Genomic DNA, 25629 nt, shown 5'->3' on the forward strand with positions numbered 1-25629 from the left:
ACATCATTTAGTTTCAAGTAAATATAGTTAGTAATTAGTAATTAGCTTCAAATGCTGTGTCCTGTTACAGATTTCTTATGGATCATTTTGCAGTAGTTTTCATTGTCAAAAGCTATTGACTTTCAAAAATCTCTTGTGCAGCCTTCCATAGAGCAGTCCCCGCCCACAGCTGGTGCCAGAAGTAAAAATTCAATGCAATTTCTGCATTGACATTTGGGGTATAAGCCATAAAAACGTAACCATACGATAGTATATGCTCATATAAACGTAAAAGGATCATGGGGCACTAACCTTGTTTTGATATAAATGCCTTTTATTCGCGATGTCTTGGCTAAGTACTTCATTACCCACAATCCTGAACAATCCCACAGTGATGCATCTGATTGGTGGAGCTCTTGTAACCGTCTGGTTAAACCCCGCGAAGGTCCGTGAAGACTGAAGATCATTAATAAAAAAATAAAAATAAAATAAAAACCTGTGTTGCGTTTTTGCATGGTGGACTTATCAGTGCAATCATGATTTCCTTGGCTGCCATGAGAGTTTTGCAGGGAGGTTGGTAACTTAGCTAGGCTACTGTAGCCTTCATATGGTATGAGTCAAATCAAGCATTTTATAATGACACTGTCAAAACAATATTTAGCTTAGGCATACCTTTTTGTCCATTTACTGAACATTTGTGTAATGGCAACGACATGTTTTGACGACTGAGCGGTGATTGCAGTCAGGTACAAAGCACTGCACCATTGCTGATTTTATTGTTAACCACTTTCACACACACACACACACAATATAAAATACTCTTATAGATATAAACATCAATACACGATACATATATAAAACACTATTTATTTACATGATTAATACTGAAAGAACTGCTATTAATGCACATTCACTATATAAAATAAAATTCACCGGAGGAAAAAGTTCGCGTGGGCGGCCGTCATCAGATTTGGAAGTCGCTCAAAAGGCTCGTTCGCGGTTGTGGCTCCAGTCGAATTCAATGTGGCGCGGTGGTTTATTGGGATGAGTAGTTCCTGCGCTCGAAATGAAAATATGTACACAGTCTTGTACCTTTGACTTTTTTTGGATTTTCTCTTAATATTTTCACTCGAAATGATATGTTATATGCTTATGAGTTCAGCCGTAGCTGGTTATCCTCACACATGCTCTAAAACTCTTTATATACGGATTTTCCCGAAAGTCAATGGGAGAAATGAATGGGAAATTTACTTCCGGCACCAGAGCGCTCTCGGGCTGTGGGCGGGACTGTGATGCTCTATTGAGTCTCCACTTCGACTTCCCACTTGAGTCTGTGGGAAGTCGTGGCCTAATGGTTAGAGGGTTGGACTCCCAATCGAAGGGTTGTGAGTTCTAGTCTCGGGCCGGACGGAATTGTGGGTGGGGGGAGTGCATGTACAGTTCTCTCTCCACCTTCAATACCACGACTTAGGTGCCCTTGAGCAAGGCATCGAACCCCCAACTGCTCCCCGGGCGCCGCAGCATAAATGGCTGCCCACTGCTCCGGGTGTGTGCTCACATTGTGTGTGTGTGTTCACTGCTCTGTGTGTGTGCATTTCGGATGGGTTAAATGCAGAGCACAAATTCTGAGTATGGGTCACCATACTTGGCTGAATGTCACTTCACTTTCACTTTCACTTTCACTTTTCAGTATTACTGCCCCCTAGAGGAAAGAGATTGCAGCTGTTCTGAACCGGTATGACATTCAAAATTATAAATTATTATTTGTAAATAGTGCTTGAAGATGAAATTTTGTGTTCAATGTTTTTAGAAAATGGAGCAAGGTTTCAGAAATTGTGTTTTAGCAATTGAGAAAAACTGTAATGGTAATAATATAATAATAACCACTATCAAATATCTTGTTTACAATATTTCTTATTTAAATTCAAGGGAGCACCATAAGTGTTTGTCTTTATATCTTTCAAAGACCTTGGGTGCACAAATGGCTCTTTTTTTGATAATTATGAAAAAACATTCCGGTGGGAAACATTTTCGTTTTTTCATTATCATGTACTTTGTAAACGGCCCCTAGCTGACCTAAGCACTAGGGTGCTGCTGCTGAAGATGTAGTGTATTTTTATCTGCACTAGATCTAAGGAATCACACAGTCTCAGGGTTTTGTTTCCAGAAGATAAACTTTATTTCAGAGAGAAAAAAAGCAGAGATGTTCTCTGCAAAAAGATCTCCTGAATGCTAGGTGGCAACTCATTATATACCTTATACCGGGCGTTTTCAAATAGTTAAACTTTTCCTTATGTTTACAATTTCAATACCTCCCTAGAGAGAAGAGCCCCCCCCCCTCTCTGGTATAGACAAAGGCCCTGTCTGTATGTCTGACCATGTTTCTCATCTGGTCTGTAAAATTGGCCCCGTAGGCAGATTTCTTTCTATAGTTAACCTATGGGATTATAATGGAATAATAACTAGCAACAAAAATGGCTAGATTCACATTGATTATTCTTGATTGATTAAAATCTTCCACAAAGACTTTGTGTGTTGCAACAAATTGAGGATAATTAAAACTGCAATGTGTGTTCAGTTCTACGTTCTATTGTGTTTCAGATAAGCCATTTTTTACACAATTACACTCATCCGCTAAGAATTTGTTGATTTTTTTCGCGGCTGAATATCTGTCTAACGTCAAACCAACTTTCTATCGGTTGGAAAAATACTGCTCAGTACTTTACCTTGAAACAAGAGACCTTTTAAATCTATATGTTAATGTTTATCAATAAATATGAATTTAGTTTGACGCTGAAACATTTTTCTTTGGTGTTTTGTATTTTTGGTTCTGTGATAGTTGTCGGTTTCTGAACATTTATTAGGTGACTATTACAACGAATGCTTTAGTGGCCGATGAATGTCATTAGTGTTTGTTTTTACATTATTTGTCATAATTTGTTCAATATTCATTGGAGCAGTTTGCCTCTTAAAACATATTTCACAGACTGAGACAAATCTGTACTTTTACTTTTGTTTACTCTTTCTACTGTTTTTTCCGACCATTGATTTATATTTGGAAGCATTTACATTATTTGTATTAGATTACATTATTTTATATTTCTATACCTTTACATATTTTTATTGATTATAATGGAGTAATATATAAATAGCTAGACACATTCACCCTTTGGGTACAAAGTTGTCCCTTTAATACAGTCCCAGAGACAAGGTGTTGTACTCCTAGAAGTACAATTTCCCCTTTTTTCTCAAAGAGCATAAGAACAAATTCAGTAACTGATATGTGTGTGTTTTTCTCTGCAGATACACTCCTCCCTCACAGTAGTTTAGTTTTCAGGAATATAAATATCTCCATCAGTTCAGAAGAGAAGAGGAACCTCAGGAAGAGCTGAAATCTGCTCAGAGACGGAGTTTATTAAAGAGAGAAGATGAGAGATCCAGATCCCTGCAGAATCAAACACACTCAGGAACAAACAGGTTGGGGTTTATTCTTCATTCATTCACGTTCATCACATTTAGATAAACAGATGATAGGTTTTGATGCTGGAAGAGAGACCGTTTTTATCAGAGACTGTCAAGCTGAGAGTCTCTAGAGTCGAGTTATCAACGATTGTCTCTAATCCAGTCCGTGATCAGTAGAGTTTACACGACACGTTTGGTAACATTAACTGAACTGTCCCTGTTGAAGATCTTTATTAATCAAAACATGAATTAATCAAGGTGAATCCAGCCATTTATATATGCAGTTATTCTTCCATCGTATAAGTCTGTGTGTAAAGAGAAAACAGCCTGCCTAGCTGAAATATACAGACCCTCAGATGAGAAACATCTGGAGAAACACAAGTGGGCCTTGTTCTCATAACAAATCTTGGGGGCCCCTTCTCTCCAGGGAGGAAACCAATTGTATGCATAAGGAAAACTTTGAAATGGAAAAACGAAATATTCCTTTAACTGTTTAATTTACATTTATTTTATATCTGGTTCACTAATGTTTTACCAAAAATGTTGTACCTTCCTCAATTCAGTTTATAACACTGCAGTTTGTGTGGAAACTGAAACAATGGATCTTGTCCTCTTGCCCTGCTGTAGAAAGAGCTCAGATGATGTCACTTCCTGTGTGTCACAGTTTTTTAAGAAATGCTCTGTTTTTATAAGTGAAAGGGTTGAGTGAGACATGTTGGACACAGATAAAGCTTATTAAAATGGTTAATTTAACACTCGTTTAAGCCGTGGTCAGTCTAGACTTTGGGGAAATTGTGCATGAAAACATTATGCTTCTAGGTTTTATATCAGAGCCACTGAGCCATTATTTGGGACCTCAATGTGAGCGGAAACACAGAAAAAACGGCTTTCTGTTAAAGACGTAATAACTGCTCCCATACCACACTTTACAAGTGAGAGGAAACCTGCAATATGGATGCAGACAAACTCAAGAAGACTTTGCTACCATCCTTTTTAACTAAAAGTAACAAAGACAACATTTTATAGAAAAAAGATACTCTATTCATATTCTCAGGCAAATTACTCTATTCATATTCTCAGATATATTTTAAAAACCTTAAAAGTGCTGTTGAATGTTATATGTTAAATGTTATGTTTATAATGTGCATAGTTGATCGCTAAATTTAGGGGCTATGTACACTATACAGTTTAGATTTACAACATGTGAATGCGTTCATTTATCCCAAAAGAAATGAAAGCTGTATTATTATTGCATGGACGGAGCAGATATGTGAGTGTCTAAGTCAAACGCACAGTTACGTTGAATGATAAATGTGTTTAAACAATGCTGATGAACCGAATATACGAAGGAAACTGTTAAAATAACCACAGCATTAACAACGACCTTGAAATAAGAGCGCAAGGTTTATCTGATCATCAGATGCATGAAAGTAGCGTTTGTTGCTTTAAAAAACAGACATCGGGCATGTTGAAATTTTTTTCAGAATAATTCGCTGATGGAGAGAAATGCTTCTATGGCATTTTACTTTGTGAAAATGATGAAGTTTTCACACTGAAAGAGAAGTGATCTCGCTCTCATAGACGTGCCAGGCTTTCTCTGGAGCTAAAGTGAATAAAAAGCAGAACGAACTGATGAAACGTTAAGAAAAAATACTATACGATTTATGAATGATGCAGTGCTAATTTACATATTTATTAAAGTACTGAAACTATAATGTATATTTTCTACCTAATTCTGTGCAGAGAATTGAAATAATTGTAAAGAGAATTCCTCGTAAAATAAAATACAAATAAAATGATTGCATTTTACATTTCTGTCACTTCTGAAATGAGTGCTACACTCCTGGTGTGACAAAATGTTAGCTTATGCATTAAAGCTCTTTTTTTAAATCTTGGATTACATCAATTTCTACATATGCCATGTCATGCCCTTAGCATCATTAAACTAGCATGTACCGTATTTTCCGGACTAGAAGACTTTTTTTCATAGTTTGACTGGTCTGCAGTCAGGTGTGACTTATTTATCAAAATTAATTTGACATGAACCAAGATAAATAAACCAATGGAAAACCTTACAGTCTACAGCCGCCAGAGGGCGCTCCATGCCATTCCGAAAAATGCGGTAACAATAGACAAACGTGTTTTTTCTCTATCCCATGGTTCTCTAACCATAAATGCTATTGTAATTTGCCCCAGACTAAGCATTTAAAGAATTTAGAGGAAGCATTTAAATAATCCTGTGAATGCACTTAAAGAATACAGAATCAAATCACTATTATCAAATCAAATTGAATTCAATTGTGAATTGAATTTAATCGTTCTAAATTAGCAAAAAAAGTTCTTGAATTGAATGGAAAACCTATGAATATAGGAATATAGAACTGTCACCTTATCGTGGTGGAGAGGTTTGAGTACCCGAATGATCCTGGGAGCTATGTTGTCTGGGGCTATATGCTCCTGGTAGGGTCTCCCAAGGCAAACAGGTCCTTGGTGACGGGCCAGACTAAGAACAGTTCACAAAACCCCTTATGCCAAAACTTAAATCAAGGACCATGACGTCGCCCGGCATGGCGCAGCCGGGGGCCCCACCCTGGAGCCAGGCCCGGGGTTGGGGCTCGTATGCGAGCGCCTGGTGGCCGGGCCTTCCCCCATGGGGGATAGCCCCCCAGCTCAGCCGCCATGTGTTGGAGTTTACTCCGGTGAACGAGAGGGTCGCTTCCCTGCGCCTTCGAGTCGGGGATAGGTCTGTCACTGTCGTTTGTGCCTACGGGCCGAACGGCAGTGCGGACTACCTGGCCTTCTTGGAGTCTCTGGGAGGGGTGCTGGAAAGTGCTCCAACTGGAGACTCCGTAGTTCTACTGGGGGACGTCAACGCTCACGTGGGCAGTGACAGTGACACCTGGAGGGGCGTGATTGGGAGGAACGGCCCCCCTGACCTGAACCCGAGCGGTGTTCAGTTCTTGGATTTCTGTGCTAACCACGGTTTGTCCATAACGAACACCATGTTCAAGCATAAGGGTGTCCATCAGTGCACGTGGCACCAGGACACCCTAGGCCGAAGGTCGATGATCGACTTTGTGGTCGTGTCATCAGACCTTCGGCCATATGTCTTGGACACTCGGATGAAGAGAGGGGCGAAGCTGTCAACTGATCACCACCTGGTGGTGAGTTGGATCTGATGGCGGGGAGGAAGCTGGACAGACTTGGCAAGACCTAAGCATACTGTGAGGGTCTGTTGGGAACATTTGGCCGAGCCCCCTGTCAGAGAGATCTTCAACTCCCACCTCCGGGAAAGAGCTTCGACCGGATCCCGAGGGAGTCTGGAGATATTGAGTCCGAGTGGACCATGTTCTCCACCTGCATTGTCGCTGCAGCTGCTCGGAGCTGTGGCCGTAAGGTCTCCGGTGCCTGTCGAGGCGGCAATCCCCGAACCCGGTGGTGGACACCGGAAGTAAGGGATGCTGTGAAGCTGAAGAAGGAGTCCTATCGGGCCTGGATGGCTTGTGGGACTCCGGAGGCAGCTGACAGGTACCGGCAGGCCAAGCGGACTGCAGCCCGGGCAGTCGTGGAGGCAAAAACTCGGGCCTGGGAGGAGTTCGGTGAGGCCATGGAGAAAGACTATCGGTTGGCCTCGAATAGATTCTGGCAAACTGTTCGACGCCTCAGGAGGGATGGATGAGATCCGCCCCGAGTACCTCAAGTCTCTGGATGTTGTGGGGCTGTATTGGTTGACACGTCTCTGCAACATCGCATGGCGGTTGGGGACAGTACCTCTAGACTGGCAGACCAGGGTGGTGGTCCCTCTTTTCAAGAAGGGGGACCAGAGAGTTTGTTCCAACTATAGGGGGATCACACTTCTCAGCCTCCCTGGGAAAGTCTATGCCAGGGTACTGGAGAGGAGAATTCGGCCGATAGTGGAACCTCGGATTCAGGATTCAGTGTGGTTTTCTTCCCGGTCGTGGAACACTGGACCAGCTCTATACCCTTTCCAGGGTGCTGGAGGGTTCATGGGAGTTTGCCCAACCAGTCCACATGTGTTTTGTGGACTTGGAGAAGGCATTCGACCATGTTCCTCGCGACATCCTGTGGAGGGTGCTCCGGGAGTATGGGGTCGGCGGCTCCCTACTTAGGGCTGTTTGGTCCCTGTATGACTGGAGCAAGAGCTTGGTTCGCATTGCCGGCAGTAAGTCAGACCTGTTCTCGGTGCATGTTGGACTCCGGCAGGGCTGCCCTTTGTCACCGGTTCCGTTTTTTTTATGGACAGAATTTCTTGGTGCAGCCAAGGGCCGGAGAGTGTCCGGTTTGGGGACCATATGATTTCGTCGCTGCTTTTTGCGGATGATGTTGTCGTGTTGGCCTCCTCAGACCAGGACCTTCAGCGTGCACTGGGACGGTTTGCAGCCGAGTGTGAATCGGCTGGGATGAGATTCAGCACCTCCAAGTCCGAGGCCATGGTTCTCAGTCGGAAAAGGGTGGATTGCCCACTTCAGGTTGGTGGAGAGTTCCTGCCTCAAGTGGAGGAGTTCAGGTATCTTGGGGTCTTGTTCACGAGTGAGTGAAGGATGGAACGTAAGATTGACAGATGGATCGGAGCAGCTTCTGCAGTAATGCGGTCGCTGTACCGGTCTGTTGTGGTGAAGAAGGAGCTGAGCTGTAAGGCAAAGCTCTCGATTTACCGGTCATTCTACGTTCCTACTCTCACCTATGGTCATGAGCTGGTGGTCATGACCGAAAGGACAAGATCCCAGATACAGGCGGTCGAAATGAGCTTTCTCCGTCGGGTGGCTGGGCGCTCCCTTAGAGATAGGGTGAGAAGCTCAGTGACTCGGGAGGAGCTCAGAGTAGAGCCGTTGCTCCTCCACATCGAGAGGAGCCAGCTGAGGTGGCTCGGGCATCTATTTCGGATGCCTCCTGGACGCCTTCCCAGGGAGGTGTTCCAGGCACGTCTCACCGGGAGGAGGCCCCGGGGAAGACCTAGGACACCTTGGAGGGACTATGTCTCCCGGCTGGCCTGGGAACGCCTCGGGGTCCCCCTGGAAGAAGTGGCTAGGGAGAGGGAAGTCCGGGCGTCTCTGCTTAGACTGTTGCCCCCGCGACCCGGCCACGGATAAGCGGAAGATAATAGATGGATGGATGGATGGACCTATGAATATCGAATCGCTGTCTACCCAAAGATTCACAGCCCTATTGATGCAAGCCTAAACAAAAGAAGTGAGAATGATGTTTAGGGTTTAACAGCAGCGCTCACGGTGATGATGAGGTGAGCACCAGTGATCCGCTGCGCTGGGCCGCCATCAAATTGACTGATTCTGAGACTGATACTGATTTTTAAGCACATTTATTTATTGTCTATTTGCTTTATAACAAACAAACTGGCTTTGAACAAAAATATCTAGCCATTTGAAATTAGAGGCAACCACTGCATTTTTAATCACGATCTGCACAGGCAGTTGTTTTTTATTTGATTTACCGTAATTCCTCAAATAAAAGCCGGGGTCTTCATTTACCTGAACTGCAGAAGTTAACAGGCTTTTATTTGAAGAAGGCTTTTATTAGAGACAGGCCTTTATTTCTAATTTAATCTGTTTGATAAGTAATTGTTTTAAATTAAGCGCGATATTGTTCCAGAGATCATAACATTAGCAAATCATCAGTTCAGAATCAATCACCAAAAGAAACAGTTCGGTTCAGACGCTCGTGTGTCGGTCTGTTTCACACTGAATCACACATGCGCAGTATCATCAGCTCCTCGATTCATGAATCAGACTCGTCTTACAGAAATGTTTCTCGGTCCAGTGTACTAGTCAGTGCTCCTACCAATTCTCTCAGGGGGGCAAATGTTTGCTAGATTAATGAGGATAGTTCACCCATTCAATTGATAAATTAACAGCTAGTTAAAGATGTAAAGGGAACTGAACTACTATAGTATTAATTAAAAATAAACTGACATTACGAATGAATCTCTTGCTCTCCTTATGTTTCTATATGTGTGTTAACACAATTCAGCAGCAGATGAAGACTGACGCCAGGAAGTGATTTTTCAAAAAAAAAAAAGAAAAAAAACGTTTTATTTCGATTCTAGTTTAATAATAAATCAAGGTTTACACAACTCACTTATATTACACTGCTCATTTATATCACAGTCCTCACTTACATTACACTGCTTACTTAAATTACTCAGTATATATTACTTGTTCTTTCGTGTTTTTTCACCTTCTCCGAAAGATGATGCATTTCGGTGACACTTTTAGTTGTCCATCGTATCTGTCACGATCTCGCGATGGAACAAAATGCAGCAGTAAATTAGCAGAATAAAGCATCAGCTACTTCGCAGCCTAGTAGCCTTTTTCTCCGCTCATACCCCGTCCTCGAAAATCCTCACTTGTAACTTACCTGTTTTTATACAGTCTATGGTTTATACGACTTCCCACCCTTTGTAGATACATGTTTGATGTTTAAATTTGACTACCGGTTTTTATTTGAGGAATTACGGTAGATTAATTTCAGAATTCAAAACTAAAACAGAATGGTTTCACTTTAGGCAATATTTATTTATTTCCTACATAAAACATCTGCAGAAACAAGAACAGCAGGTCTGAATGAGACACACTTCAGGGTTTTTCCTGGGTTAAAATTGGTCTTCGGTGGTGGCTGACCGACATGGTCATCCACACACAGCAAGGAGTACCCTAGTACCCACATGATCCCAATATTGACAATAAATGTTACATTTAAAATAAATACAAAGAAACTGTTTTTTTATCCTATTCATGAAAAAAACTATCACTGTCATCTTTTTTTGCCCTCTTTGCAAAAAAAAGCTGTGATTTTTCCACGACTGGCTTTCATAGTTAAGAAAGATAAAATCCTTTTTTGATAGACTTGATAATTATTTTAGTATAATCATATCAATTAAAAACGTAATGTTAAAAGGTGTAATAGTGTATTTTTTCCATATTTTTATTTACCATTTATTCTCACTCCAGTATAACTTTAAAGGTCCCATGACATGGATTATTTCCTTTTCTTTAAATGCTTTTAAAAGTTTCCTTAGGTGTACTTATATTGTTAGTATGATTTTTACATTTAAAATTTAGAAATAAAAAGCATTTTTTGATTTTTGGATATATATATATATAATTACTATTACAGCTGTCGAGATTAAGGAATCGTGGAAGTGTTGATTATATAATTATTTTTATCTTTTCCCATCACATGAAAGGCTGCAGTGATGAGCATTGAGTAGTCAGAGTCTGTTTATCGCGTGGATGCAGTGATCTCGTCATTATTGCAACACGTTATCTCACAAATTGCTTTCACCACAGCTAACAGCAAACACATGAATACAGTAAGAGCTCCGTTGTGCAGCATAACAGCGTCATTCATTGTAACTGCAGTTTGGGCAAGTGTGCAGATGTTACTCGCGATGTGTAACAGCTCCAGAAAAAAGCGAGCGTTCTTTGTTCGCTCTCTGTAGTTAAATCACAATTTAAATAACAGATTTGTTTCATGCTACTAAGAGAAACAACGTGAAGTTGATCGTTTAGTCACTGGCTTGATTCACTGATGCATAAACAGTATTAAACGATTTAGGAAGAAAGTCTGTGTGAACTTGAATAATTAGCTACACATCAGAAATCACTGATCACAGATCAGACATTAATGAACACTGTTACTCACTGTTTGTGCCGGTGCTGTCGAATCCATATCATAAAAGTCTGTTTGAAACGCCTGTGCTGACATTGCGACTGAATTATATGTAAATATTGGGGCGGGCAAAGCAGAGAAAGGGGAGGTAACAATTCTCGTTACAACGTCACAACGAGGAGATTCAAGATCAGCCCGTTTGAGCTTCCATTTTCTCAAAGGCAGAGAAAGATAGAAACATTTACGCAGATTCAAATTTCTAGAAACTTGGGGACCATATACAGGCTAGGGGAACTCATATTAATCTAAAAAAAACCTCAGAAAGTGAAATTTTCATGTCATAGGACCTTTAAAACTAAATTCTTTTATAGGTAATTTACTAAACATTGTCATAGGCCTATACATACTGTGGATTATTAAGGCTAAATTTTAATTAACACTCTTGCTAAATGGGGTAAGCACACTTACTTTCTTATTCTAGATGTGTATGTTCTTCTAAGAAGTAATGATTTGTTATACACCGATTCAGACACTGAAGGGAAGACCAATTGCTTTAACCATTCATTATAATGAATCGGCTCAAAGGAGTCATTAGGTCACAAATTAGATTATATCGGACGTGTTGTGTGGGAATCCTGGCTGTTAGGACATCGCAAAAGATTTGTCAACACACACACACACCTCATAACTATAGATTTTTTTTATATGGTGCTGAATAAATTTTGGTCCCATTTTTAGTATTATCATCGATAATAATAATAATAATAATAATAATAATAATAATAATATTAATCAATTTCACTAGTGGTCCACTGTATGAAGAATTATATTTTGGGGTATAATATGTTTCAGTTCAATTTATTTTGCTGTACTCACCTGCATGAATATTATAGAGTCCTGCACCTACTAGTAAATACTATATAGCTAAATTAGGCGCGGTCACTTTAAGAGATAATGAATCCATCCAATATAATACATGTCAAATTTTTTTCTAAACTTTTTACTTTCACTCATGATATAACCGACAGTTTTTTTTTAACATACTTTCCAGGATGGTATGAATTTGACTGTATTTGTATCTGACGGTACTAGAGCAAAATAAGCCAAATTCAATGTTCAAGCGTTTTGAGACGCCTCTCTCTGCATGAGCTCTGAACACCAGAAAACAGCGAGTACTGAATTGGGCTCTTTCACATCCTTTTCTGTTTGTTTAAACTGCGATTTGTAGTTGTTCGTTCAGGTGCAGGGGGAAGTTCTAGGAGAACTTCACAAAGGAGAGCTCGGTTCAGTGTTGTTGTCTGTCAGACGCGGCTCTCTCTCCGGGTGAGCACCGAACACAGCGCGCGAGTAACAGCTTCTCAGTTCAGCTTTTTATATAGGTTTATATAGCTCTTTATCTAGGTTTTCCTCAAGGCATATTCAATACATCTCAGACATGTACTTTTTTACTAAACATGGAAAATTAGAATTACGATACAAAAGTAAATGGGAGCGGAAGTTTCTGCAGGTAATTTACTGACAATGTGCAAATTAAATAACATGTCCAGCAGACACACGTCTAAAATGCTGATATTTGGTAAAATTTAGGTTGTGGTGGTGATCAAAATTCAGTGTAAATTCAACGTCAATGTTAAATTGATGTCCAATACCAATATTTTGCTGTTTTTAGGTTGTGTAACCAAAATCCAATGTTAAGACAACATCAGTTTGACATCAAATACTGACATCATCCCGATTTTAATTTTCAACCAAAATGCAACATCTGCTCAATGTCAGTCTGATATTATATAGGCGTCCAGTGCCTGCTGGGAGACACATCTGATTTACATAAGACCAACGCCAAATACAAAGCACAGTGCAAATTAGCGTAGTGATTTATTCCAATATTCTTCTTCCATAAATTTTGCATCTGAAAGGAAAACTCTAAGTGCATATTGACTAAGGTCAAGAGCAAAAATTACTGTCCACACCTTTTCAGCGATAATTCATCACTGCACGTCTTCAGTAAAACCTGACAGCACTATATTAACTCCAAAAGACGGTTTGCGCTGGTGCAGGCCCTTTTTTTTTTTACACTGCGTCCAGTCTGTTTTTAGGAAGTAGACATGAGCCTTAGGTTATGTTACGTAAAAATAAGGAGGCCTTATCATATATTTTGTCTAAACATTGTCTATGTCCAAACAGTGTAGCTTCAGTGTACTTTTGTAATGTCTGCACATTCCATTCTCAAGCAGGACTCCGTACACACAGGCACGTACATGATTATAAAAGTAGAATAACTTGATACATAAATGGCTATATTTACATTGGTTCATATCTGATTAATTCATTTTTAGTTGAATAAAAATCTTCTGCACTTCCAGAAAGAGATTATGAAGCTCCACAAAACCCTGCAGAAGGAAACGAATCGAAGATACCGGAAGAACAAACAGATTTGTGTAAAATCTTAATTCTTCATTAATATTACTGAAGATTATAAAGTTTAATTTACATTTACATTTAATCATTTAGCAGACGCTTTTATCCAAAGCGACTTACAAATGAGAACAATAGAAGCAGTCAGGTCAACAAGAGAACAACAACAGTATACAAGCGCCATGACAAGTCTCAGTTAGTCTAGTATAGAACGCATAGCCAGGTTTTTTTTTTTTTTAAATAAATGAAAAGACACGAAAAGGAAAAGTGCTAGTGCAGGCGAAAAAGATGAGTCTGTAGATGTTCCTTGAAAATGAGTAAAGACTCAGCTATACAAATTGAGATTTGGAGGTCATTCCACCAGCTGGGCACAGTCCAGGAAAAGGTCTGTGAGAGTGATTTTGAACTTCTTTGGGATGGCACCACAAGGTGTCGTTCACTTGCAGAGCGCAAACTTCTGGAGGGCACATAAAATTTAACCAGTGAGTTTAGGTAGGTTGGTGCCGTGCCAGTGGTCGTCTCGTAGGCAAGCATCAGTACCTTGAATTTGATGCAAGCAGCTACTGTGTAACCTGATGAGGAGGGGAGTAACGTGAGCTTTTTTTGGCTCATTGAAGACAACCCTCGCTGCTGCATTGTGGATCATTTGCAAAGGCTTGACAGTACATGTGGGAAGGCCCGCCAGGAGAGCATTACAATAGTCCAGTCTGGAGAGAACAAGAGCTTGGACAAGAAGTTGGGTGGCTTGCTCTGACAGGAAGTATCTAATCCCTTAATGTTGTGTAAGGCAAATCTGCAGGACCGGGTCATTGTAGCAATACGGTCTGTGAAGCTTAACTGATGGTCCATGACAACTTCTGGCTGTCCTGGAAGTAGTTATGGTTGACGGACCCAACTGTATAGAGAAGTTTTAGTAGCCTTAGTAAGGTTAAGCTGAAGGTGATGGTCATTCATCCAGCTATAAATGTCACTCAGACAGGCTGAAATGCGAGCAGTTACCGTCGGGTCATCTGGTTGGAATGAGAAGTAGAGTTGAGTGTAATCAGCATAGCAGTGATAGGAAAAGCCATGCTTCTGAATGACAGATCCTAATGATGTCATGTAAAAGGAGAAGAGAAGAGGTCCAAGTACTGAGCCTTGAGGAACCCCAGTAGCAAGTTGTTGTGACTTAGAAACGTTACCCCTCCAAGACATGCTGAAGGATCTATCGGAGAGGTAGGACTTAACCCACAGGAGAGCAGTTCCAGAGATTCCCATCTTTCTGAGGGTGGACAGGAGAATCTGGTGATTAACAGTGTCAAAAGCAGCAGACAGGTCCAGTAAGATGAGTACTGAGGATTTTGAAGCTGCTCTTGCCAGTTGCAGGGCTTCAGTAACCGAGAGCAGGGCAGTCTCAGTTGAGTGGCCACTTTTGAAGCCAGATTGTTTGCTGTCCAGGAGGTAGAAGGGATACCAGTCTGTAGTTTTCTAGAAGTGCTGGATTAAGAGATGGTTTCTTAAGCAGTGGGCTTACCCGAGCCTGCTTGAATGCTGAGGGAAATGTTCCAGAGTGAAGAGAGGAGTTGATAATGTGAGTAAGCGAAGGTATGACTGAAGAAGAGATCGCTTGAAGGAGGTGAATGGGGATCGGATCAAGTGGACAAGTAGTAGGATGATTGGACAGGATAAGTTTGAAAACGTCTCTCTGAGAGTGGAGAGAAGGAGGAGAGAGAGTCTATTGGTCATTGTGAAGTTATCCTTAGTCTGCGATGTGGAGAATTGGTTACTGATAGTTCTCATATTATTTGTGAAGAAAACTATCCATGGAGGAGGAGGTGGAGGCAGATTAAGAAGAGAAGAGAAAGTTTTGAAGAGTGGCTGAGCGTCACAACAGCTGTTAATTTTGTTGTGGTAGTAGGATGTTTTAGCCGTGAAGACATGTGCATAGAAGGAAGAGAGAGACTGATACAAACTAATGTCAGTAAAGTTTCTTGATTTCTGCCATTTCCTCTCTGCAGCCCTGAGTTTAGAGCGATGTTCACTGAGAACCTCAGACAGCCAGGGAGCAGATGGGGCGGTGCGTGATGGTCTAGACAACAGTGGGCAAAAGTTGTCCAAGCAAGAGGTTAAAGTGTTCGTGTCCAGAGCTGAAAACTGAGAGAGTGAAGGAAGCAAGGATGAAACCACAGAAAATAGACGAGATGGAGAGAGTGAGCGTAGGTTCCGTCGAAAGGTGACCTGCTTTGGAGTGTGTGCCACTTTAGGAATACGTGCGTGTGTAGATGAGGTCCAGTTGGTTGCCTGGCTTGTGAGTGGCTGTAGTAGACACTGGCTTGAGATCAAGTGAGGCGAGCAGAGTGTTGAAGTCTGCAGCCTGGGGTTTATCTAGGTGGATGTTGAAGTCACCAAGCAGTACCAGAGGAGTACCGTCTTCAGGAAAGTTTGATAGCAGCACATCCAACTCCTCCAAAAAGTTTCCCAATTGACCTGGGGGACGATAAATGACAACAAAGTGGATTATAACAGGGTGGGTTACAGTAATGGCATGTGATTCAAATGAACCGTTATCTGTAGGTGATGGTTGAAAATCAAATATCCATTCTTTTGATATAAGGAGACCAGTACCTCTAACCCTCCCAGTCATACAAGGAGTGTGGGAACAAGTGGAATGGGCTGCAGGAGTGGCATTGTCTTCAGGTTTGATCCAAGTCTCAGTCAGTGCCATGAGGTTGAGACCGAAATGAGTAGCAATAGAAGAAATGAAGTCTGCTTTGTTAAAAGCAGAATGACAGTTCCAGAGACCAACTGGAATAGAGAGCGTAGTAGTAGAGGTCAGGTTTGTCGGATAGGCCTTACTTCAATGTACATTGCGTGCTCTCAGATTGTTAGTAGTGATAGTAGAGATCTGAAAGCACATAGTGACTAAAAGTGACTGAAATAAGTATTTGAGAACAAGCTATACAAAAAGTAAAGAAAGGGAAGAAAAGCAATACTCAAGTGCCCTGTCGATGTCCGTGTTAGGTGGAATTGTGCAGGTAGAGTCGATGGTCTTTACACTCTGTCTTCACACGAGGGCTGCCAAGGTGAAACTACCACTTTTATATTTGCCTGATTACCTGTGATTGAAGTCAGCTGGCCACGCCTCACTATGATATGTAAAAATTGATAGCCTGAATGCACTGCACTGTAAGTGGTTTTGCATAAAAGCATATGCAAAATGCATAAATATATAAGCAAATGCAAATGCAAAACCAAGCGCCACTACAGCACTTATTTACCAGGGTAAGACACACAGTAATTAAAACAAACTTTTCTAGCAACGAAAATCACACAGTAGTCTAACCAGAAAATGAGGCAAAACACTCACAAACTGCTGTCCTTATCTGTTGGTGACTGTTTCATCAAAATTAAACAAATAAATACATCAGTGTGATCAACATTTGATACAGCAGTTGTCTACTGTCCACGGTTGCAAAAAAACAAATACATCAAAATGATCAACATTTGACACAGCAGTTGTTTACTGTCGCATCACTGTTCTTTTTTTAATATTTCTGTGTTTTATTTCAGAGTTGTTTGAAGAAAATGAGAATGGAGAGTTCAGTGAAGGCAAAACTGAAGAAAAACCTTTGAGTTGCTCTCAAACCAAACAGAAAGATTTAAGGCAAAGAAGAGCCAAAAAATATTTCACCTGCACTCAGTGTGGAAAGAGTTTGACAAGCAAACAAATTCTTGACATTCACATGAGAGTTCACACTGGAGAAAAACCTTACGCATGTGATCAATGTGGGAAGAATTTTAGACTAAAAAAAACATCTTACGATACATATGAGAGTTCATACTGGAGAGAAACCATTCACTTGTGTTCAGTGTGGAAGAAGTTTCACACAATCGTCAGCCCTTAAGAGACACATGAATATTCACACTAGAGAGAAACTGTACACATGTGATCAATGCGGGAAAACATTTTTGAGTGCTTCAGACCTGAAGGATCACCTGACGGTTCATACAAAGGAGAAGCCACATTCATGTTCTGTGTGTGGAAAGAGTTTTTCATTACTACAAAGTTTCAAAGTACATCAGAAAATACACACTGGTGTGAGAGAATACATGTGCTTTGAATGTGACAAGACTTTTACTTCAGCAAGCTGTTTAAAACAGCATGCGAGGATTCACACCATAGAAAAACCTTACGCATGTGATCAATGTGGGAAGAATTTCAGACTAAAAAAACATCTTATGAAACATATGAGAGTTCATACTGGAGAGAAACCATTCACTTGTGTTCAGTGTGGAAGAAGTTTCACACAATCGTCAGCCCTTAAGAGACACATGAATATTCACACTAGAGAGAAACTGTACACATGTGATCAATGCGGGAAAACATTTTTGAGTGCTTCAGACCTGAAGGATCACCAGAGAGTTCATACAAAGGAGAAACCACATTCATGTTCTGCGTGTGGAAAGAGTTTTTCATTTCTACAAATTTTGAAAAGACATCAGAAAATACACACTGGTTTGAGAGAGTACATGTGCTTTGAGTGTGACAAGACTTTTACTACAGCAGACTGTTTAAAACAGCACCAGAGAGTTCACACTGGAGAGAAACCTCACAAGTGTTCATACTGTGACAAGAGATTCAGTCGGTCAACACGTTTGAAAACACATGAGATGATCCACACTGGAGAGAAACCTTACATGTGTTTACACTGTGACAAGAGATTCAGTGTGTCATCAAATCTGAAAACACATGAGATGATCCACACTGGAGAGAAACCCTACATGTGTTTACACTGTGACAAGAGATTCAGTGCGTCAACATCTCTGAAAACACACGAGCGGATCCACACTGGAGAGAAACCCTACATGTGTTTACACTGTGACAAGAGATTCAGTGTGTCATCAAGTCTGAAAACGCATGAGCGGATCCACACTGGAGAGAAAACTTTCAAATGTTCACACTGTGACAAGAGATTCAGTCAGTCATCAAATCTGAAATCACACGAGAGGATCCACACTGGACAGAAACCCTACAAGTGTTCAGGGACTCAGTCGGTCAACACATCTGACAACACACATGAACATCCACACTGGAGAGAAACCTTACAAGTGTTCACACTGTGAGAAGAGATTCAGTCATTCAGGACACCTGAAAACACATGACAGGATCCACTCTAGAGAGAAACAGTACAACAGTCTTAATTTTCGTCAATAGCATTTGTTCACCAATGGGAACGAGATGATAATGAATAAAATCTATTTCTGAAAGACAAAAACACAACTCAGATTTTTTGTCAATGAATACAGTGGAGGCTTGCCTCGCTTCGGTCCATTGACTTTCTACAGAGACAAAGTATGCCGTGACCTTCCTGGAGGCTCATTGAGATAAATGGGGAAAAAATCATGTGAGAGAAGGCAATGCCTCTGTCACGCTATAATTGGATATGAACAGTTATTATTGGATGTGATTGGTTTGTGCGATAAATCTCTCCTCTTGTTTAGTGCAAGCTCTCGGTCTGAATGAAGAAAATGATAGTGTTATTGGTTAATTATAAAATAAGTACATAACTCTCCTTTTTAGATATCACTGCTTTGTGCCATTTTGAAATGGTCTGAAGACGTGATGACTGCATCAGTTTTAAGTGAGCATTTATAGTGTGATGATATAAACAGATATACAGTATTGTTCAAAATAATAGCAGTACAATGTGACTAACCAGAATAATCAAGGTTTTTAGTATATTTTTTATTGCTACGTGGCAAACAAGTTACCAGTAGGTTCAGTAGATTGTCAGAAAACAAACAAGACCCAGCATTCATGATATGCACGCTCTTAAGGCTGTGCAATTGGGCAATTAGTTGAAAGGGGTGTGTTCAAAAAAATAGCAGTGTCTACCTTTGACTGTACAAACTCAAAACTATTTTGTACAAATAGTTTTTCTGGGATTTAGCAATCCTGTGAATCACTAAACTAATATTAAGTTGTATAACCACAGTTTTTTAAAACTGCTTGACATCTGTGTGGCATGGAGTCAACCAACTTGTGGCACCTCTCGGCTGTTATTCCACTCCATGATTCTTTAACAACATTCCACAATTCATTCACATTTCTTGGTTTTGCTTCAGAAACAGCATTTTTGATATCACCCCACAAGTTCTCAATTGGATTAAGGTCTGGAGATTGGGCTGGCCACTCCATAACATTAATTTTGTTGGTTTGGAACCAAGACTTTGCCCGTTTACTAGTGTGTTTTGGGTCATTGTCTTGTTGAAACAACCATTTCAAGGGCATGTCCTCTTCAGCATAGGGCAACATGACCTCTTCAAGTATTTTAACATATGCAAACTGATCCATGATCCCTGGTATGCGATAAATAGGCCCAACACCATAGTAGGAGAAACATGCCCATATCATGGTGCTTGCACCTCCATGCTTCACTGTCTTCACTGTGTACTGTGGCTTGAATTCAGAGTTTGGGGGTCGTCTCACAAACTGCCTGTGGCCCTTGGACCCAAAAAGAACAATTTTACTCTCATCAGTCCACAAAATGTTCCTCCATTTCTCTTTAGGCCAGTTGATGTGTTCTTTGGCAAATTGTAACCTCTTCTGCACATGCCTTTTTTTTAACAGAGGGACTTTGCGGGGGATTCTTGAAAATAGATTAGCTTCACACAGACGTCTTCTAACTGTCACAGTACTTACAGGTAACTCCAGACTGTCTTTGATCATCCTGGAGGTGATCATTGGCTGAGCCTTTGCCATTCTGGTTATTCTTCTATCCATTTTGATGGTTGTCTTCCATTTTCTTCCACGTCTCTCTGGTTTTGCTCTCCATTTTAAGGCATTGGAGATCATTTTAGCTGAACAGCCTATCATTTTTTGCACCTCTTTATAGGTTTTCCCCTCTCTAATCAACTTTTTAATCAAAGTACGCTGTTCTTCTGAACAATGTCTTGAACGACCCATTTTCCTCAGCTTTCAAATGCATGTTCAACAAGTGTTGGCTTCATCCTTAAATAGGGGCCACCTGATTCACACCTGTTTCTTCACAAAATTGATGACCTCAGTGATTGAATGCCACACTGCTATTTTTTTGAACACACCCCTTTCAACTAATTCAACTAATTGCCCAATTGCACAGCCTTAAGAGCGTGCATATCATGAATGCTGGGTCTCATTTGTTTTCTGAGAATCTACTGAACCTACTGGTAACTTGTTTGCCACGTAGCAATAAAAAAATATACGAAAAACCTTAATTATTCTGGTTAGTCACATTGTACTGCTATTATTTTGAACAATACTGTATTAAAAGGTTAGTTCAACCAAAATATTTTATTCTGTCATTAATTACTCACCCTCATGTTGTTCAACACCCGTAAGGCCTTCATTCATCTTCGAACACAAATTAAGATATTTTGATCAAATCCGATGGCATAGTGAGGCCCGCATTCAAAGCAATGACATTTACTTTCTCAAGATCCATAAAGGTACTAAAAACATATTTAATTTGAGTTCAGTGGTTCTACCTAAATATTATAAAAGCAACGAGAATTATTGTGCACCAAAAAACAAAACGACTTTTCAACAATATGGTGATGGGCTAATTTCAAAACACTGCTTTAGATCTTTACAAATTGAATGAGTTACTCGGATCTCCTTTCAAACGGCTAAACTGCTGAAATCATGTGACATTGGCGCTCCGAGTCACTGATTCGATTCATAAAGCTCCGAAGCAGTGTTTTGAAATCAACCCATCACTATATTGTGGGAAAGTCGTTATTCTGGTTTTTTGGCGCACAAAAAGTGTTCTTGTCGCTTTATAAAATTACGATTGAACCACTGAACTCACATGTACTGTTTTAAATATGTTTTTAGTACCTTAATAGATCTTGAGAGAGGAAATGTCATTTTTTGAATGCAGGCCTCAGTAAGCCCTCGGATTTAATCAAAATATCTTAATTTGTGTTCGAAGATGAACCAAGGTCTTACGGGTGTAGAACGGCATCAGGGGGATAAATGAATGAAAATTTTTTATTTTTGGGTGAACTAACACTTTAACTGAGGGAAATAAATGTCCCCTGTGCCATATATTTGATGTTTAGTGTATATAACAGCATATATTGACAGTTTTGGGAAAACTGCACTCAAAAATACATCTGGTACAGTTTGCCCAAATTGCTTAATGGGACCAACAGGTAGTGTAACCTTAAGGCTTGTGCACACCAGGGCGATTATTGCGCACATTTATGTTTAATGCCTCGTGACTAAACAAAGGGCGCTAATGTGAGTATGCACACCAACACGCAAAACAGCAAGCTTAAGTTTCTGCTGAAGTTACAATAAAACACGAATTGGTGACGCTCAAGCACAAAACAGTCTTGCCGAGCACACGTTGATACCTATTAAGACAACAATGAAGAGGAATCAGTCGATAGATTTAAACTACGGGATGTATCCAATATCTGCACCTTTTCTGTCGTCTTTCGTCATTCAACAGATTAATAAATTCTTCATCGCTGGAGCTCCTTGTCAGCAGACAGGTATATAGTGCAGACTGTAAAGTGTAAAGATGTGCATTGCCACCTTGTGTACCAGGGTATTTCTATTTTTCAAAAAGCTCCTCTACTGTCAGGGAGTGAATTTGTATGTTCACTTGGCACATCGTCAGTGAAAATTGCTTGGGCATGAACACAAAGACGCACTGAAAAACGTCATGAAAAATACTTGCGATAAGCTTACTTGATAACCGTCCTGGTGTGCACGAGGCTTTAGGCTTTGTGCCAAAATTATGGTTTGCTCCATTTGTCACTACAACTTTAAATCAGACCCATAAGTAGGGTAACATTTGCACTACACTACTGTGTAATGCTAAGAGAGAGGTGATGGCTATCCAGGTTCATTTAGGAGCAAACCTAATACAGCACAAGTTATTTAATAGACATATGACTTTCTAATTGGCTGAAAGACCATTAAACATTTCTAAAACGGCTCATAAAAATTTGTTTATCACATTAAAAATAATTAACACAGCATGCATTTTTCACTCCCTAAGATTAGCATGCGCTGTAAAAAATAATAATAATAAATGATAATGTAATGTACATTTCCAGTGTAATGAGATTGAGAAAAAAAAAACTCACCACACTCAACTTTATTTGGTTATTTGCAGGATTTCTGAGCCACTGGGTTGTCAGGCATTTCCATGTCTCAGGCTGCCGGGTTCAACTTGCTCGTCAAATAATTTACTTTAGCAATTATTTGCTCCTGCTGGTGTTTTATTAATTCCAATAAACTCATAATGTGGTCTTCTGCAGCTGTAAAAATAAATAAATAAATAAATAACTTATTAAGGCATACATTCCACTTAACAGATAGAAAGAGAAAGTTATTATTATTCTTATTTATTTATTTTTTAAAAGAGGCCTCAAATAATTTAATTTAGGCTTTTATTCACAAATAAACATTGATCAGTGAACAAATTTAAGCTCAACCGAACCGGCTTAATGCGCGAGAACAAATCTCTTGAGGAAGCTCAAATGCGCTGTGTAACACATGAGAATGAACCTCATTGGTTCTTGCTGAAGCTCAAACATGCTTCGTAACACATGAAATCCATTGAGATTTTCTACTCAAATAAAAGTATCATTCAGCCAGTCTGTGTTCCTTCACAATTTATCTTCTCAACGATGAACTGTAATAAATCCAAACATTGATTTCCACTCGATTGTTTGCGATTGTGGTTGCTGAATAAATGGGCTTATATAAAGTATTTTTTGCTGTTATTTTATATATTGCTGTTATCATTTACATCATTTAAATGGTTTAATTTAATTTTCTGTATTAATTTTTGCAGTAAGTGTCTTGTTTTAATGTAGCGTGTTTTAAAAAAAATGATAAATAGCCTATAATAGATCAGCACACTAGATGAGGTAAAATAAAACATGGGTACACTTCATTCTCTTGATATGTGCTTTTATGTGAAAGTGCAATTATTCTGATGAAATGAAAAAAAAAAAATTCTCAAATGATAATTATAATTTTGAGCTAAATAATTGTTTCTATTTTTTTGCTCAAAAGTTTTCATTGACTAAAACTAGATTAAAATCTCCTGATGTTTAGTCAGCTAAAAATGACTTAACCAAAATAGGATAAGGTTGACTAAATATGATAAAAGCTAAACATTTAATTTGACAGGACAAAGACTACAATTAAAAAATAGTTGACAAAATAAACACTATTTGAGTCTTATATCGGATGAGGTATTGCTCACCAGAGCAGGCGATACTGTCTGATCCACTTCTTCCCCCCGTCAGGTTGGTCTGTAGACCTTTCTTGTAGAAGGGGTTTGCTTTTCTGCTGGTGTCTGTGCACAGTGAGCTGGTGAAGTGAGTGTAGGAGGAGCAGCTGTGCCGCTTTTTGGGATAAAAGGTGGTGCTGATATAACAGGAGCTGGTGGAGAGATAACAGAAGCTGGTGGTTTCGGTTAAGACTTTGGCTGGACCCCTGGCTCTCTTTTTATGAGGATGACTTTCCTCCTCACTGTCATCATCTGTGCCTCCAAAGAAATGACTATAAAATGGGTTGAAAAAAAATACAACAATCAGGGTTGAAAATTACAACAAGTTGTAAATTAGTGTAATTGTTTGAGAATGCTATGACAATCCTGTTGTAGTTGTGTTAAGAGTATTCTGATTTTTATACTAAATTATGTTTTTGAGAAAATATAAAGGCCAAAAAGTTAATGTAGAATATAAAGGATAATATATGTATATACTAACATTGGGTTTGGCCTTCTCTTTGGTTTAATCTCCTCCTCTATGTAGACTCCATCACTGCTTTCCACAGTGTTATATATAATGCAAACCTTGTTTCCAATAACAAACACAACCTAAGAAACAGCTTAAAATGTAGGTTTTTTAAACTTTTAACCTTGTATGAATCTTTTGAAATCAAATGGCACGTGTATTACATGTTAAAAGTTGTAGTGTGGACCATTATCAGTAGGGCTGGACGATTATGACCTAAAATCAAAACCTCGATTAATTAAACATTTTACCTCAATTATTAATTAATGATTATTTTATTTGTTTGTTTTGCCCTAATAGTTCACTTACAAGGTTTGTACTGTAAATTTGCTTGACTATTAAAGATGGGATATTTTTTCCTTTTGAAAGAGTGATCTGACATGACATAGCTAACTTTCAGCAGTTATTTTATCTGTGGTTCATAACATTTCTAACATATTTCTGCTTGTTGTAAATCAGATAAAAATAAATTAGCACAGTACCAGTACATAATGAGAGCGATTGCTTGTGTGAATTAGTTATATCATTTCTTTATTAATTATGAAGCTGTGGGTTGTAAATAGTTCCTTCAAAAGTAGAAAAATATATGCTATAATAACTTTTGAGTTTCTTAGCTACTTTAGTGATAAATCACAGGACAGCGCTTACAACTAGTTTCTGTTTTCGTGCCACAATGCAGCTGTGTGAGCACGGTAGCTCAATATAATACACATCGGATCATATAATCGCTTGAATGTCTAAACTGGCAAATCGTAGGCTAATACACATAAACCATAATACACATACAACTATCAGAGTTTAGTGAAGACACATGGCTCACTGCTCGTGCGCCGTCTCTGTGTTTTACGTCAGTAACAGGTTCTGAATTTTGGTTTCAATTACTTTTCGATTAATCGTCCAGCCCTAATTATCAGTATTTGACAAAATAGCTGGCTAAATCCAGTTTAAAACAGTTTTTAATCTTACTTTACTCAGATGTTCAGTTAAGATGAAATTGAAAGATGAAATACTCCAAAAAACACACTGGTGGCACTTGAATGAGCTGTAAGCTGCAACAGAACACAAACACACACACACACACACACACGGTAACTTATTAATTATGAATTAATATGGTAAGAAATAATGGTATGAATCTTTTAAAAATGGCACATTTATTACATGTTAAAAGCTGTAGTTGTGGACCATTATCAGTATTTGACAAAATCAAGTATAAAACAGTTTTTAATCTTACTTTCCTGAGACGAAAGATGAAATAGAAAGAAGAAATACTCCAAAAACACACTGGTAGCACTTTAATGAGTTGTAAGCTGCAACAGAACACACACAAACAAACACACA

At 39.5% G+C, this 25629-nt stretch overlaps 1 pseudogene; it reads left to right on the top strand.

The window, feature by feature from the left end:
* The first annotated feature begins 1721 nt into the window (after positions 1 to 1721).
* Positions 1722 to 19208, top strand: LOC113070310 (zinc finger protein 271-like; annotated as a pseudogene).
* Positions 19209 to 25629: the final 6421 nt, after the last annotated feature.

Source organism: Carassius auratus, unplaced genomic scaffold (genome assembly GCF_003368295.1).
Source record: "Carassius auratus strain Wakin unplaced genomic scaffold, ASM336829v1 scaf_tig00003761, whole genome shotgun sequence".
Lineage (NCBI taxonomy): Eukaryota > Metazoa > Chordata > Actinopteri > Cypriniformes > Cyprinidae > Carassius > Carassius auratus.